The 14492-nt window shown below is 44.9% G+C and overlaps 20 non-coding genes across 20 annotated transcripts; 5 read left to right on the top strand and 15 right to left on the bottom strand.

The window, feature by feature from the left end:
• Positions 1-478: 478 nt before the first annotated feature.
• trnam-cau (transfer RNA methionine (anticodon CAU)) lies at positions 479-551 on the bottom strand. Its single transcript has one exon. It is a non-coding gene; the product is annotated as a tRNA-Met (tRNA).
• A 763-nt stretch (positions 552-1314) lies between these two features.
• Positions 1315-1386, top strand: trnad-guc (transfer RNA aspartic acid (anticodon GUC)). Its single transcript has one exon. It is a non-coding gene; the product is annotated as a tRNA-Asp (tRNA).
• Positions 1387-1790: 404 nt separating this feature from the next.
• On the bottom strand, positions 1791-1872 carry trnas-uga (transfer RNA serine (anticodon UGA)). Its single transcript has one exon. It is a non-coding gene; the product is annotated as a tRNA-Ser (tRNA).
• A 583-nt stretch (positions 1873-2455) lies between these two features.
• Positions 2456-2528, bottom strand: trnam-cau (transfer RNA methionine (anticodon CAU)). Its single transcript has one exon. It is a non-coding gene; the product is annotated as a tRNA-Met (tRNA).
• Positions 2529-3766: 1238 nt separating this feature from the next.
• trnas-uga (transfer RNA serine (anticodon UGA)) lies at positions 3767-3848 on the bottom strand. Its single transcript has one exon. It is a non-coding gene; the product is annotated as a tRNA-Ser (tRNA).
• A 583-nt stretch (positions 3849-4431) lies between these two features.
• trnam-cau (transfer RNA methionine (anticodon CAU)) lies at positions 4432-4504 on the bottom strand. The gene has a single exon. It is a non-coding gene; the product is annotated as a tRNA-Met (tRNA).
• A 1238-nt stretch (positions 4505-5742) lies between these two features.
• Positions 5743-5824, bottom strand: trnas-uga (transfer RNA serine (anticodon UGA)). Its single transcript has one exon. It is a non-coding gene; the product is annotated as a tRNA-Ser (tRNA).
• A 583-nt stretch (positions 5825-6407) lies between these two features.
• Positions 6408-6480, bottom strand: trnam-cau (transfer RNA methionine (anticodon CAU)). The gene has a single exon. It is a non-coding gene; the product is annotated as a tRNA-Met (tRNA).
• A 760-nt stretch (positions 6481-7240) lies between these two features.
• Positions 7241-7312, top strand: trnad-guc (transfer RNA aspartic acid (anticodon GUC)). Its single transcript has one exon. It is a non-coding gene; the product is annotated as a tRNA-Asp (tRNA).
• Positions 7313-7716: 404 nt separating this feature from the next.
• On the bottom strand, positions 7717-7798 carry trnas-uga (transfer RNA serine (anticodon UGA)). The gene has a single exon. It is a non-coding gene; the product is annotated as a tRNA-Ser (tRNA).
• A 583-nt stretch (positions 7799-8381) lies between these two features.
• trnam-cau (transfer RNA methionine (anticodon CAU)) lies at positions 8382-8454 on the bottom strand. Its single transcript has one exon. It is a non-coding gene; the product is annotated as a tRNA-Met (tRNA).
• A 764-nt stretch (positions 8455-9218) lies between these two features.
• trnad-guc (transfer RNA aspartic acid (anticodon GUC)) lies at positions 9219-9290 on the top strand. Its single transcript has one exon. It is a non-coding gene; the product is annotated as a tRNA-Asp (tRNA).
• A 404-nt stretch (positions 9291-9694) lies between these two features.
• Positions 9695-9776, bottom strand: trnas-uga (transfer RNA serine (anticodon UGA)). Its single transcript has one exon. It is a non-coding gene; the product is annotated as a tRNA-Ser (tRNA).
• Positions 9777-10359: 583 nt separating this feature from the next.
• Positions 10360-10432, bottom strand: trnam-cau (transfer RNA methionine (anticodon CAU)). The gene has a single exon. It is a non-coding gene; the product is annotated as a tRNA-Met (tRNA).
• A 761-nt stretch (positions 10433-11193) lies between these two features.
• Positions 11194-11265, top strand: trnad-guc (transfer RNA aspartic acid (anticodon GUC)). The gene has a single exon. It is a non-coding gene; the product is annotated as a tRNA-Asp (tRNA).
• A 404-nt stretch (positions 11266-11669) lies between these two features.
• On the bottom strand, positions 11670-11751 carry trnas-uga (transfer RNA serine (anticodon UGA)). Its single transcript has one exon. It is a non-coding gene; the product is annotated as a tRNA-Ser (tRNA).
• Positions 11752-12334: 583 nt separating this feature from the next.
• Positions 12335-12407, bottom strand: trnam-cau (transfer RNA methionine (anticodon CAU)). The gene has a single exon. It is a non-coding gene; the product is annotated as a tRNA-Met (tRNA).
• Positions 12408-13169: 762 nt separating this feature from the next.
• trnad-guc (transfer RNA aspartic acid (anticodon GUC)) lies at positions 13170-13241 on the top strand. The gene has a single exon. It is a non-coding gene; the product is annotated as a tRNA-Asp (tRNA).
• Positions 13242-13645: 404 nt separating this feature from the next.
• trnas-uga (transfer RNA serine (anticodon UGA)) lies at positions 13646-13727 on the bottom strand. Its single transcript has one exon. It is a non-coding gene; the product is annotated as a tRNA-Ser (tRNA).
• A 583-nt stretch (positions 13728-14310) lies between these two features.
• trnam-cau (transfer RNA methionine (anticodon CAU)) lies at positions 14311-14383 on the bottom strand. Its single transcript has one exon. It is a non-coding gene; the product is annotated as a tRNA-Met (tRNA).
• Between the last annotated feature and the right edge of the window lie 109 nt (positions 14384-14492).

Genomic DNA, 14492 nt, shown 5'->3' with positions numbered 1-14492 from the left:
AAATTCAAATAAATGAATCTCCATAAGTCTACTCACTATTAACTTCAAGCTGGTACCAATTCCAGGTGATCAGGTATTCAAAAGCGTGTCATCAAAAGTGAATCAAAAAGAATCAAAAGTGAAAAGTGTCCGACGTGGTCCATTATTCTGTGTTGGCACCACGACACTGCAGTTTGATCTGGGAGCGAACATGCTCCAAAGAGGCAGCTTGATGTCTCAGTAGAGGTGTCAATACAGACGCCATCAAGATATTGACTGAACGGTCAGTGGAGAGAATTGAATTGGATGCAACACAACTTGCTGTGTACACGCGAATTTACAAAAGAAAAAGCACAGCTTGAATCAACTAGGGATGACCTGTAAGAGTCATGTGCCAATACTATTTTCAGGTAGGGGGTGTGCTCAGCATGCGAGTGAATAAGGAAAGAGCGTTTGAGCATCTTTTGGGGGCTCGTCAATCTTTTCAAAAAGCTTCTGCTGCCCCGTGTGAGGGTCGAACTCACGACCTTCAGATTATGAGACTGACGCGCTACCTACTGCGCTAACGAGGCTAGGAAAGAAGAAGCGAGGCTGAGGAAGAACTAACAAAGCTGGAGAAAAAATGTATCCGCCCCCAATTCACTCCTTGGAGCATGGCGGCAAGTGCACCTGCAGCAACTAATTACTGCCAACAACAGCTAACAAACAACAAGGTTAGCACAAGAAGCCTGGAATTAACCAGAATCTGAGGCCAACGTAATTAAACTCTAATCCTACCCTAACCAATCACAGGATGTTCCAAGAGTAGACAAACAACGCACACAAACAAAAAAAAAAACAAAAATACCACCAAAATACAAGTACAAACGACACCTACCTCATGAAGGTATGAAGTGAAGCTTTCTCTGGAGTGCTTTTAGTAGATGCAAAGCAGTAATGTGTGCCAAGAAATTCAGAACTTGCATGTGGGAAAGAGAGAAATGCAAAATCTCAGTTGATCTAAGATGGATATTGCAGTTCGGTACAATGCACTGGAATACAAAGACAAAATGAATTGCCAATGTAGCTAAAGCCAATTTTGCAGCAAATGGTTTGCATGACTTAACTAGGAAGGCAGATGAATCAAACCTGTAGGTCACCAAGATTCTTTGAGTTTTTCCTATCATAAGTCCACAAACTGACGATGGTAAAAGAGGAGTGGCAACAGTGAGTCAATATCACCACAATGTGTTCTTTTTACCACCTCCTTGCAGGCACAATGATTCAGAGTACTTTAAAATCAAGGGGACAAGTGCACGTCACCTGACTCAGCATCACTGCGAGACACAGCACGTGTCCTCGTTAGTATAGTGGATAGTATCTCCGCCTGTCACGCGGAAGACCGGGGTTCGATTCCCCGACGGGGAGACCCTCTTTTAGCGCAAGGCGGAGCAACCAGTGACCGGCCATGAAAGAATGTGGCACTTTTTCTTTTACCTGAAACAAGACATCGCTATGTTGCATGAAGATCTTTGGATGAAGCACCTGTGAGTGCGAGCTCTCCCCACTGGTGGCATAAGGTCTCATCACAAATCACATTAGAGAGGCAAGTTAATCCTCTACGCTGCAAGAGACCCCACTGCATTTCCATGCCAACACATTGTAACGACGAAGCAGCCATTTGTAACTCAATTCCTGGGACTATTTCAGGATCAGTTAGGACTGCTAAAGTTTGGCAGCACAAAGTTGCAAATGGCATGAGAAGCATATTTAAAACTGGCTAGCAGGAAGAGAGCACACTCTCTCTTTCCACACGCCCAACAAGACACTCACGCTGCAAGCAGGAGTCGAACCTGCGCGGGGAAACCCCATTGGATTTCAAGTCCAACGCCTTAACCTCTCGGCCATCGCAGCTCGGCGGAGCGAGAGTAACATAGAGATCAATTCCTTGGACTTCCTCAAGCTCAATGATGAGTGCACAAGTGTCATTGCTTCTGAGTTGCAAATGGCTTGAGAAGAAAATTCAAATAAATGAATCTCCATAAGTCTACTCACTATTAACTTCAAGCTGGTACCAATTCCAGGTGATCAGGTATTCAAAAGCGTGTCATCAAAAGTGAATCAAAAAGAATCAAAAGTGAAAAGTGTCCGACGTGGTCCATTATTCTGTGTTGGCACCACGACACTGCAGTTTGATCTGGGAGCGAACATGCTCCAAAGAGGCAGCTTGATGTCTCAGTAGAGGTGTCAATACAGACGCCATCAAGGTATTGACTGAACGGTCAGTGGAGAGAATTGAATTGGATGCAACACAACTTGCTGTGTACACGCGAATTTACAAAAGAAAAAGCACAGCTTGAATCAACTAGGGATGACCTGTAAGAGTCATGTGCCAATACTATTTTCAGGTAGGGGGTGTGCTCAGCATGCGAGTGAATAAGGAAAGAGCGTTTGAGCATCTTTTGGGGGCTCGTCAATCTTTTCAAAAAGCTTCTGCTACCCCGTGTGAGGGTCGAACTCACGACCTTCAGATTATGAGACTGACGCGCTACCTACTGCGCTAACGAGGCTAGGAAAGAAGAAGCGAGGCTGAGGAAGAACTAACAAAGCTGGAGAAAAAATGTATCCGCCCCCAATTCACTCCTTGGAGCATGGCGGCAAGTGCACCTGCAGCAACTAATTACTGCCAACAACAGCTAACAAACAACAAGGTTAGCACAAGAAGCCTGGAATTAACCAGAATCTGAGGCCAACATAATTAAACTCTAATCCTACCCTAACCAATCACAGGATGTTCCAAGAGTAGACAAACAACGCACACAAACAAAAAAAAAACAAAAATACCACCAAAATACAAGTACAAACGACAGCTACCTCATGAAGGTATGAAGTGAAGCTTTCTCTGGAGTGCTTTTAGTAGATGTAAAGCAGTAATGTGTGCCAAGAAATTCAGAACTTGCATGTGGGAAAGAGAGAAATGCAAAATCTCAGTTGATCTAAGATGGATATTGCAGTTCGGTACAATGCACTGGAATACAAAGACAAAATGAATTGCCAATGTAGCTAAAGCCAATTTTGCAGCAAATGGTTTGCATGACTTAACTAGGAAGGCAGATGAATCAAACCTGTAGGTCACCAAGATTCTTTGAGTTTTTCCTATCATAAGTCCACAAACTGACGATGGTAAAAGAGGAGTGGCAACAGTGAGTCAATATCACCACAATGTGTTCTTTTTACCACCTCCTTGCAGGCACAATGATTCAGAGTACTTTAAAATCAAGGGGACAAGTGCACGTCACCTGACTCAGCATCACTGCGAGACACAGCACGTGTCCTCGTTAGTATAGTGGATAGTATCTCCGCCTGTCACGCGGAAGACCGGGGTTCGATTCCCAGACGGGGAGACCCTCTTTTAGCGCAAGGCGGAGCAACCAGTGACCGGCCATGAAAGAATGTGGCACTTTTTCTTTTACCTGAAACAAGACATCGCTATGTTGCATGAAGATCTTTGGATGAAGCACCTGTGAGTGCGAGCTCTCCCCACTGGTGGCATAAGGTCTCATCACAAATCACATTAGAGAGGCAAGTTAATCCTCTACGCTGCAAGAGACCCCACTGCATTTCCATGCCAACACATTGTAACGACGAAGCAGCCATTTGTAACTCAATTCCTGGGACTATTTCAGGATCAGTTAGGACTGCTAAAGTTTGGCAGCACAAAGTTGCAAATGGCATGAGAAGCATATTTAAAACTGGCTAGCAGGAAGAGAGCACACTCTCTCTTTCCACACGCCCAACAAGCCACTCACGCTGCAAGCAGGAGTCGAACCTGCGCGGGGAAACCCCATTGGATTTCAAGTCCAACGCCTTAACCTCTCGGCCATCGCAGCTCGGCGGAGCGAGAGTAACATAGAGATCAATTCCTTGGACTTCCTCAAGCTCAATGATGAGTGCACAAGTGTCATTGCTTCTGAGTTGCAAATGGCTTGAGAAGAAAATTCAAATAAATGAATCTCCATAAGTCTACTCACTATTAACTTCAAGCTGGTACCAATTCCAGGTGATCAGGTATTCAAAAGCGTGTCATCAAAAGTGAATCAAAAAGAATCAAAAGTGAAAAGTGTCCGACGTGGTCCATTATTCTGTGTTGGCACCACGACACTGCAGTTTGATCTGGGAGCGAACATGCTCCAAAGAGGCAGCTTGATGTCTCAGTAGAGGTGTCAATACAGACGCCATCAAGGTATTGACTGAACGGTCAGTGGAGAGAATTGAATTGGATGCAACACAACTTGCTGTGTACACGCGAATTTACAAAAGAAAAAGCACAGCTTGAATCAACTAGGGATGACCTGTAAGAGTCATGTGCCAATACTATTTTCAGGTAGGGGGTGTGCTCAGCATGCGAGTGAATAAGGAAAGAGCGTTTGAGCATCTTTTGGGGGCTCGTCAATCTTTTCAAAAAGCTTCTGCTACCCCGTGTGAGGGTCGAACTCACGACCTTCAGATTATGAGACTGACGCGCTACCTACTGCGCTAACGAGGCTAGGAAAGAAGAAGCGAGGCTGAGGAAGAACTAACAAAGCTGGAGAAAAAATGTATCCGCCCCCAATTCACTCCTTGGAGCATGGCGGCAAGTGCACCTGCAGCAACTAATTACTGCCAACAACAGCTAACAAACAACAAGGTTAGCACAAGAAGCCTGGAATTAACCAGAATCTGAGGCCAACATAATTAAACTCTAATCCTACCCTAACCAATCACAGGATGTTCCAAGAGTAGACAAACAACGCACACAAACAAAAAAAAAACAAAAATACCACCAAAATACAAGTACAAACGACAGCTACCTCATGAAGGTATGAAGTGAAGCTTTCTCTGGAGTGCTTTTAGTAGATGTAAAGCAGTAATGTGTGCCAAGAAATTCAGAACTTGCATGTGGGAAAGAGAGAAATGCAAAATCTCAGTTGATCTAAGATGGATATTGCAGTTCGGTACAATGCACTGGAATACAAAGACAAAATGAATTGCCAATGTAGCTAAAGCCAATTTTGCAGCAAATGGTTTGCATGACTTAACTAGGAAGGCAGATGAATCAAACCTGTAGGTCACCAAGATTCTTTGAGTTTTTCCTATCATAAGTCCACAAACTGACGATGGTAAAAGAGGAGTGGCAACAGTGAGTCAATATCACCACAATGTGTTCTTTTTACCACCTCCTTGCAGGCACAATGATTCAGAGTACTTTAAAATCAAGGGGACAAGTGCACGTCACCTGACTCAGCATCACTGCGAGACACAGCACGTGTCCTCGTTAGTATAGTGGATAGTATCTCCGCCTGTCACGCGGAAGACCGGGGTTCGATTCCCAGACGGGGAGACCCTCTTTTAGCGCAAGGCGGAGCAACCAGTGACCGGCCATGAAAGAATGTGGCACTTTTTCTTTTACCTGAAACAAGACATCGCTATGTTGCATGAAGATCTTTGGATGAAGCACCTGTGAGTGCGAGCTCTCCCCACTGGTGGCATAAGGTCTCATCACAAATCACATTAGAGAGGCAAGTTAATCCTCTACGCTGCAAGAGACCCCACTGCATTTCCATGCCAACACATTGTAACGACGAAGCAGCCATTTGTAACTCAATTCCTGGGACTATTTCAGGATCAGTTAGGACTGCTAAAGTTTGGCAGCACAAAGTTGCAAATGGCATGAGAAGCATATTTAAAACTGGCTAGCAGGAAGAGAGCACACTCTCTCTTTCCACACGCCCAACAAGACACTCACGCTGCAAGCAGGAGTCGAACCTGCGCGGGGAAACCCCATTGGATTTCAAGTCCAACGCCTTAACCTCTCGGCCATCGCAGCTCGGCGGAGCGAGAGTAACATAGAGATCAATTCCTTGGACTTCCTCAAGCTCAATGATGAGTGCACAAGTGTCATTGCTTCTGAGTTGCAAATGGCTTGAGAAGAAAATTCAAATAAATGAATCTCCATAAGTCTACTCACTATTAACTTCAAGCTGGTACCAATTCCAGGTGATCAGGTATTCAAAAGCGTGTCATCAAAAGTGAATCAAAAAGAATCAAAAGTGAAAAGTGTCCGACGTGGTCCATTATTCTGTGTTGGCACCACGACACTGCAGTTTGATCTGGGAGCGAACATGCTCCAAAGAGGCAGCTTGATGTCTCAGTAGAGGTGTCAATACAGACGCCATCAAGGTATTGACTGAACGGTCAGTGGAGAGAATTGAATTGGATGCAACACAACTTGCTGTGTACACGCGAATTTACAAAAGAAAAAGCACAGCTTGAATCAACTAGGGATGACCTGTAAGAGTCATGTGCCAATACTATTTTCAGGTAGGGGGTGTGCTCAGCATGCGAGTGAATAAGGAAAGAGCGTTTGAGCATCTTTTGGGGGCTCGTCAATCTTTTCAAAAAGCTTCTGCTGCCCCGTGTGAGGGTCGAACTCACGACCTTCAGATGATGAGACTGACGCGCTACCTACTGCGCTAACGAGGCTAGGAAAGAAGAAGCGAGGCTGAGGAAGAACTAACAAAGCTGGAGAAAAAATGTATCCGCCCCCAATTCACTCCTTGGAGCATGGCGGCAAGTGCACCTGCAGCAACTAATTACTGCCAACAACAGCTAACAAACAACAAGCTTAGCACAAGAAGCCTGGAATTAACCAGAATCTGAGGCCAACGTAATTAAACTAATCCTACCCTAACCAATCACAGGATGTTCCAAGAGTAGGCAAACAACGCACACAAACAAAAAAAAAACAAAAATACCACCAAAATACAAGTACAAACGACACCTACCTCATGAAGGTATGAAGTGAAGCTTTCTCTGGAGTGCTTTTAGTAGATGCAAAGCAGTAATGTGTGCCAAGAAATTCAGAACTTGCATGTGGGAAAGAGAGAAATGCAAAATCTCAGTTGATCTAAGATGGATATTGCAGTTCAGTACAATGCACTGGAATACGAAGACAAAATGAATTGCCAATGTAGCTAAAGCCAATTTTGCAGGAAATGGTTCGCATGACTTAACTAGGAAGGCAGATGAATCAAACCTGTAGGTCACCAAGATTCTTTGAGTTTTTCCTATCATAAGTCCACAAACTGACGATGGTAAAAGAGGAGTGGCAACAGTGAGTCAATATCACCACAATGTGTTCTTTTTACCACCTCCTTGCAGGCACAATGATTCAGAGTACTTTAAAATCAAGGGGACAAGTGCACGTCACCTGACTCAGCATCACTGCGAGACACAGCACGTGTCCTCGTTAGTATAGTGGATAGTATCTCCGCCTGTCACGCGGAAGACCGGGGTTCGATTCCCCGACGGGGAGACCCTCTTTTAGCGCAAGGCGGAGCAACCAGTGACCGGCCATGAAAGAATGTGGCACTTTTTCTTTTACCTGAAACAAGACATCGCTATGTTGCATGAAGATCTTTGGATGAAGCACCTGTGAGTGCAAGCTCTCCCCACTGGTGGCATAAGGTCTCATCACAAATCACATTAGAGAGGCAAGTTAATCCTCTAAGCTGCAAGAGACCCCACTGCATTTCCATGCCAACACATTGTAACGACGAAGCAGCCATTTGTAACTCAATTCCTGGGACTATTTCAGGATCAGTTAGGACTGCTAAAGTTTGGCAGCACAAAGTTGCAAATGGCATGAGAAGCATATTTAAAACTGGCTAGCAGGAAGAGAGCACACTCTCTCTTTCCACACGCCCAACAAGACACTCACGCTGCAAGCAGGAGTCGAACCTGCGCGGGGAAACCCCATTGGATTTCAAGTCCAACGCCTTAACCTCTCGGCCATCGCAGCTCGGCGGAGCGAGAGTAACATAGAGATCAATTCCTTGGACTTCCTCAAGCTCAATGATGAGTGCACAAGTGTCATTGCTTCTGAGTTGCAAATGGCTTGAGAAGAAAATTCAAATAAATGAATCTCCATAAGTCTACTCACTATTAACTTCAAGCTGGTACCAATTCCAGGTGATCAGGTATTCAAAAGCGTGTCATCAAAAGTGAATCAAAAAGAATCAAAAGTGAAAAGTGTCCGACGTGGTCCATTATTCTGTGTTGGCTCCACGACACTGCAGTTTGATCTGGGAGCGAACATGCTCCAAAGAGGCAGCTTGATGTCTCAGTAGAGGTGTCAATACAGACGCCATCAAGGTATTGACTGAACGGTCAGTGGAGAGAATTGAATTGGATGCAACACAACTTGCTCTGTACACGCGAATTTACAAAAGAAAAAGCACAGCTTGAATCAACTAGGGATGACCTGTAAGAGTCATGTGCCAATACTATTTTCAGGTAGGGGGTGTGCTCAGCATGCGAGTGAATAAGGAAAGAGCGTTTGAGCATCTTTTGGGGGCTCGTCAATCTTTTCAAAAAGCTTCTGCTGCCCCGTGTGAGGGTCGAACTCACGACCTTCAGATTATGAGACTGACGCGCTACCTACTGCGCTAACGAGGCTAGGAAAGAAGAAGCGAGGCTGAGGAAGAACTAACAAAGCTGGAGAAAAAATGTATCCGCCCCCAATTCACTCCTTGGAGCATGGCGGCAAGTGCACTTGCAGCAACTAATTACTGCCAACAACAGCTAACAAACAACAAGGTTAGCACAAGAAGCCTGGAATTAACCAGAATCTGAGGCCAACGTAATTAAACTCTAATCCTACCCTAACCAATCACAGGATGTTCCAAGAGTAGACAAAAAACGCACACAAACAAAAAAAAAAAACAAAAACACCACCAAAATACAAGTACAAACGACACCTACCTCATGAAGGTATGAAGTGAAGCTTTCTCTGGAGTGCTTTTAGTAGATGCAAAGCAGTAATGTGTGCCAAGAAATTCAGAACTTGCATGTGGGAAAGAGAGAAATGCAAAATCTCAGTTGATCTAAGATGGATATTGCAGTTCGGTACAATGCACTGGAATACGAAGACAAAATGAATTGCCAATGTAGCTAAAGCCAATTTTGCAGCAAATGGTTTGCATGACTTAACTAGGAAGGCAGATGAATCAAACTTGTAGGTCACCAAGATTCTTTGAGTTTTTCCTATCATAAGTCCACAAACTGACGATGGTAAAAGAGGAGTGGCAACAGTGAGTCAATATCACCACAATGTGTTCTTTTTACCACCTCCTTGCAGGCACAATGATTCAGAGTACTTTAAAATCAAGGGGACAAGTGCACGTCACCTGACTCAGCATCACTGCGAGACACAGCACGTGTCCTCGTTAGTATAGTGGATAGTATCTCCGCCTGTCACGCGGAAGACCGGGGTTCGATTCCCCGACGGGGAGACCCTCTTTTAGCGCAAGGCGGAGCAACCAGTGACCGGCCATGAAAGAATGTGGCACTTTTTCTTTTACCTGAAACAAGACATCGCTATGTTGCATGAAGATCTTTGGATGAAGCACCTGTGAGTGCGAGCTCTCCCCACTGGTGGCATAAGGTCTCATCACAAATCACATTAGAGAGGCAAGTTAATCCTCTACGCTGCAAGAGACCCCACTGCATTTCCATGCCAACACATTGTAACGACGAAGCAGCCATTTGTAACTCAATTCCTGGGACTATTTCAGGATCAGTTAGGACTGCTAAAGTTTGGCAGCACAAAGTTGCAAATGGCATGAGAAGCATATTTAAAACTGGCTAGCAGGAAGAGAGCACACTCTCTCTTTCCACACGCCCAACAAGACACTCACGCTGCAAGCAGGAGTCGAACCTGCGCGGGGAAACCCCATTGGATTTCAAGTCCAACGCCTTAACCTCTCGGCCATCGCAGCTCGGCGGAGCGAGAGTAACATAGAGATCAATTCCTTGGACTTCCTCAAGCTCAATGATGAGTGCACAAGTGTCATTGCTTCTGAGTTGCAAATGGCTTGAGAAGAAAATTCAAATAAATGAATCTCCATAAGTCTACTCACTATTAACTTCAAGCTGGTACCAATTCCAGGTGATCAGGTATTCAAAAGCGTGTCATCAAAAGTGAATCAAAAAGAATCAAAAGTGAAAAGTGTCCGACGTGGTCCATTATTCTGTGTTGGCACCACGACACTGCAGTTTGATCTGGGAGCGAACATGCTCCAAAGAGGCAGCTTGATGTCTCAGTAGAGGTGTCAATACAGACGCCATCAAGATATTGACTGAACGGTCAGTGGAGAGAATTGAATTGGATGCAACACAACTTGCTGTGTACACGCGAATTTACAAAAGAAAAAGCACAGCTTGAATCAACTAGGGATGACCTGTAAGAGTCATGTGCCAATACTATTTTCAGGTAGGGGGTGTGCTCAGCATGCGAGTGAATAAGGAAAGAGCGTTTGAGCATCTTTTGGGGGCTCGTCAATCTTTTCAAAAAGCTTCTGCTGCCCCATGTGAGGGTCGAACTCACGACCTTCAGATTATGAGACTGACGCGCTACCTACTGCGCTAACGAGGCTAGGAAAGAAGAAGCGAGGCTGAGGAAGAACTAACAAAGCTGGAGAAAAATGTATCCGCCCCCAATTCACTCCTTGGAGCATGGCGGCAAGTGCACCTGCAGCAACTAATTACTGCCAACAACAGCTAACAAACAACAAGGTTAGCACAAGAAGCCTGGAATTAACCAGAATCTGAGGCCAACGTAATTAAACTCTAATCCTACCCTAACCAATCACAGGATGTTCCAAGAGTAGACAAACAACGCACACAAACAAAAAAAAAACAAAAATACCACCAAAATACAAGTACAAACGACACCTACCTCATGAAGGTATGAAGTGAAGCTTTCTCTGGAGTGCTTTTAGTAGATGCAAAGCAGTAATGTGTGCCAAGAAATTCAGAACTTGCATGTGGGAAAGAGAGAAATGCAAAATCTCAGTTGATCTAAGATGGATATTGCAGTTCGGTACAATGCACTGGAATACAAAGACAAAATGAATTGCCAATGTAGCTAAAGCCAATTTTGCAGCAAATGGTTTGCATGACTTAACTAGGAAGGCAGATGAATCAAACCTGTAGGTCACCAAGATTCTTTGAGTTTTTCCTATCATAAGTCCACAAACTGACGATGGTAAAAGAGGAGTGGCAACAGTGAGTCAATATCACCACAATGTGTTCTTTTTACCACCTCCTTGCAGGCACAATGATTCAGAGTACTTTAAAATCAAGGGGACAAGTGCACGTCACCTGACTCAGCATCACTGCGAGACACAGCACGTGTCCTCGTTAGTATAGTGGATAGTATCTCCGCCTGTCACGCGGAAGACCGGGGTTCGATTCCCCGACGGGGAGACCCTCTTTTAGCGCAAGGCGGAGCAACCAGTGACCGGCCATGAAAGAATGTGGCACTTTTTCTTTTACCTGAAACAAGACATCGCTATGTTGCATGAAGATCTTTGGATGAAGCACCTGTGAGTGCGAGCTCTCCCCACTGGTGGCATAAGGTCTCATCACAAATCACATTAGAGAGGCAAGTTAATCCTCTACGCTGCAAGAGACCCCACTGCATTTCCATGCCAACACATTGTAACGACGAAGCAGCCATTTGTAACTCAATTCCTGGGACTATTTCAGGATCAGTTAGGACTGCTAAAGTTTGGCAGCACAAAGTTGCAAATGGCATGAGAAGCATATTTAAAACTGGCTAGCAGGAAGAGAGCACACTCTCTCTTTCCACACGCCCAACAAGACACTCACGCTGCAAGCAGGAGTCGAACCTGCGCGGGGAAACCCCATTGGATTTCAAGTCCAACGCCTTAACCTCTCGGCCATCGCAGCTCGGCGGAGCGAGAGTAACATAGAGATCAATTCCTTGGACTTCCTCAAGCTCAATGATGAGTGCACAAGTGTCATTGCTTCTGAGTTGCAAATGGCTTGAGAAGAAAATTCAAATAAATGAATCTCCATAAGTCTACTCACTATTAACTTCAAGCTGGTACCAATTCCAGGTGATCAGGTATTCAAAAGCGTGTCATCAAAAGTGAATCAAAAAGAATCAAAAGTGAAAAGTGTCCGACGTGGTCCATTATTCTGTGTTGGCACCACGACACTGCAGTTTGATCTGGGAGCGAACATGCTCCAAAGAGGCAGCTTGATGTCTCAGTAGAGGTGTCAATACAGACGCCATCAAGGTATTGACTGAACGGTCAGTGGAGAGAATTGAATTGGATGCAACACAACTTGCTGTGTACACGCGAATTTACAAAAGAAAAAGCACAGCTTGAATCAACTAGGGATGACCTGTAAGAGTCATGTGCCAATACTATTTTCAGGTAGGGGGTGTGCTCAGCATGCGAGTGAATAAGGAAAGAGCGTTTGAGCATCTTTTGGGGGCTCGTCAATCTTTTCAAAAAGCTTCTGCTGCCCCGTGTGAGGGTCGAACTCACGACCTTCAGATTATGAGACTGACGCGCTACCTACTGCGCTAACGAGGCTAGGAAAGAAGAAGCGAGGCTGAGGAAGAACTAACAAAGCTGGAGAAAAAATGTATCCGCCCCCAATTCACTCCTTGGAGCATGGCGGCAAGTGCACCTGCAGCAACTAATTACTGCCAACAACAGCTAACAAACAACAAGGTTAGCACAAGAAGCCTGGAATTAACCAGAATCTGAGGCCAACGTAATTAAACTCTAATCCTACCCTAACCAATCACAGGATGTTCCAAGAGTAGACAAACAACGCACACAAACAAAAAAAAAACAAAAATACCACCAAAATACAAGTACAAACGACAGCTACCTCATGAAGGTATGAAGTGAAGCTTTCTCTGGAGTGCTTTTAGTAGATGCAAAGCAGTAATGTGTGCCAAGAAATTCAGAACTTGCATGTGGGAAAGAGAGAAATGCAAAATCTCAGTTGATCTAAGATGGATATTGCAGTTCGGTACAATGCACTGGAATACGAAGACAAAATGAATTGCCAATGTAGCTAAAGCCAATTTTGCAGCAAATGGTTCGCATGACTTAACTAGGAAGGCAGATGAATCAAACCTGTAGGTCACCAAGATTCTTTGAGTTTTTCCTATCATAAGTCCACAAACTGATGATGGTAAAAGAGGAGTGGCAACAGTGAGTCAATATCACCACAATGTGTTCTTTTTACCACCTCCTTGCAGGCACAATGATTCAGAGTACTTTAAAATCAAGGGGACAAGTGCACGTCACCTGACTCAGCATCACTGCGAGACACAGCACGTGTCCTCGTTAGTATAGTGGATAGTATCTCCGCCTGTCACGCGGAAGACCGGGGTTCGATTCCCCGACGGGGAGACCCTCTTTTAGCGCAAGGCGGAGCAACCAGTGACCGGCCATGAAAGAATGTGGCACTTTTTCTTTTACCTGAAACAAGACATCGCTATGTTGCATGAAGATCTTTGGATGAAGCACCTGTGAGTGCAAGCTCTCCCCACTGGTGGCATAAGGTCTCATCACAAATCACATTAGAGAGGCAAGTTAATCCTCTACGCTGCAAGAGACCCCACTGCATTTCCATGCCAACACATTGTAACGACAAAGCAGCCATTTGTAACTCAATTCCTGGGACTATTTCAGGATCAGTTAGGACTGCTAAAGTTTGGCAGCACAAAGTTGCAAATGGCATGAGAAGCATATTTAAAACTGGCTAGCAGGAAGAGAGCACACTCTCTCTTTCCACACGCCCAACAAGACACTCACGCTGCAAGCAGGAGTCGAACCTGCGCGGGGAAACCCCATTGGATTTCAAGTCCAACGCCTTAACCTCTCGGCCATCGCAGCTCGGCGGAGCGAGAGTAACATAGAGATCAATTCCTTGGACTTCCTCAAGCTCAATGATGAGTGCACAAGTGTCATTGCTTCTGAGTTGCAAATGGCTTGAGAAGAAAATTCAAATAAATGAATCTCCATAAGTCTACTCACTATTAACTTCAAGCTGGTACCAATTCCAAGTGATCAGGTATTCAAAAGCGTGTCATCAAAAGTGAATCAAAAAGAATCAAAAGTGAAAAGTGTCCGACGTGGTCCATTATTCTGTGTTGGCACCACGACACTGCAGTTTGATCTGGGAGCGAACATGCTCCAAAGAGGCAGCTTGATGTCTCAGTAGAGGTGTCAATACAGACGCCAACAAGGTATTGACTGAACGGTCAGTGGAGAGAATTGAATTGGATGCAACACAACTTGCTGTGTACACGCGAATTTACAAAAGAAAAAGCACAGCTTGAATCAACTAGGGATGACCTGTAAGAGTCATGTGCCAATACTATTTTCAGGTAGGGGGTGTGCTCAGCATGCGAGTGAATAAGGAAAGAGCGTTTGAGCATCTTTTGGGGGCTTGTCAATCTTTTCAAAAAGCTTCTGCTGCCCCGTGTGAGGGTCGAACTCACGACCTTCAGATTATGAGACTGACGCGCTACCTACTGCGCTAACGAGGCTAGGAAAGAAGAAGCGAGGCTGAGGAAGAACTAACAAAGCTGGAGAAAAAATGTATCCGCCCCCAATTCACTCCTTGGAGCATGGCGGCAAGTGCACCTGCAGCCACCT

This window comes from Brachyhypopomus gauderio, unplaced genomic scaffold, assembly GCF_052324685.1.
Source record: "Brachyhypopomus gauderio isolate BG-103 unplaced genomic scaffold, BGAUD_0.2 sc235, whole genome shotgun sequence".
In the NCBI taxonomy this organism is placed as follows: domain Eukaryota; kingdom Metazoa; phylum Chordata; class Actinopteri; order Gymnotiformes; family Hypopomidae; genus Brachyhypopomus; species Brachyhypopomus gauderio.
Note: the sequence above shows the minus strand (reverse complement) of the source record. Positions and strands in the feature narration are given on the sequence as shown.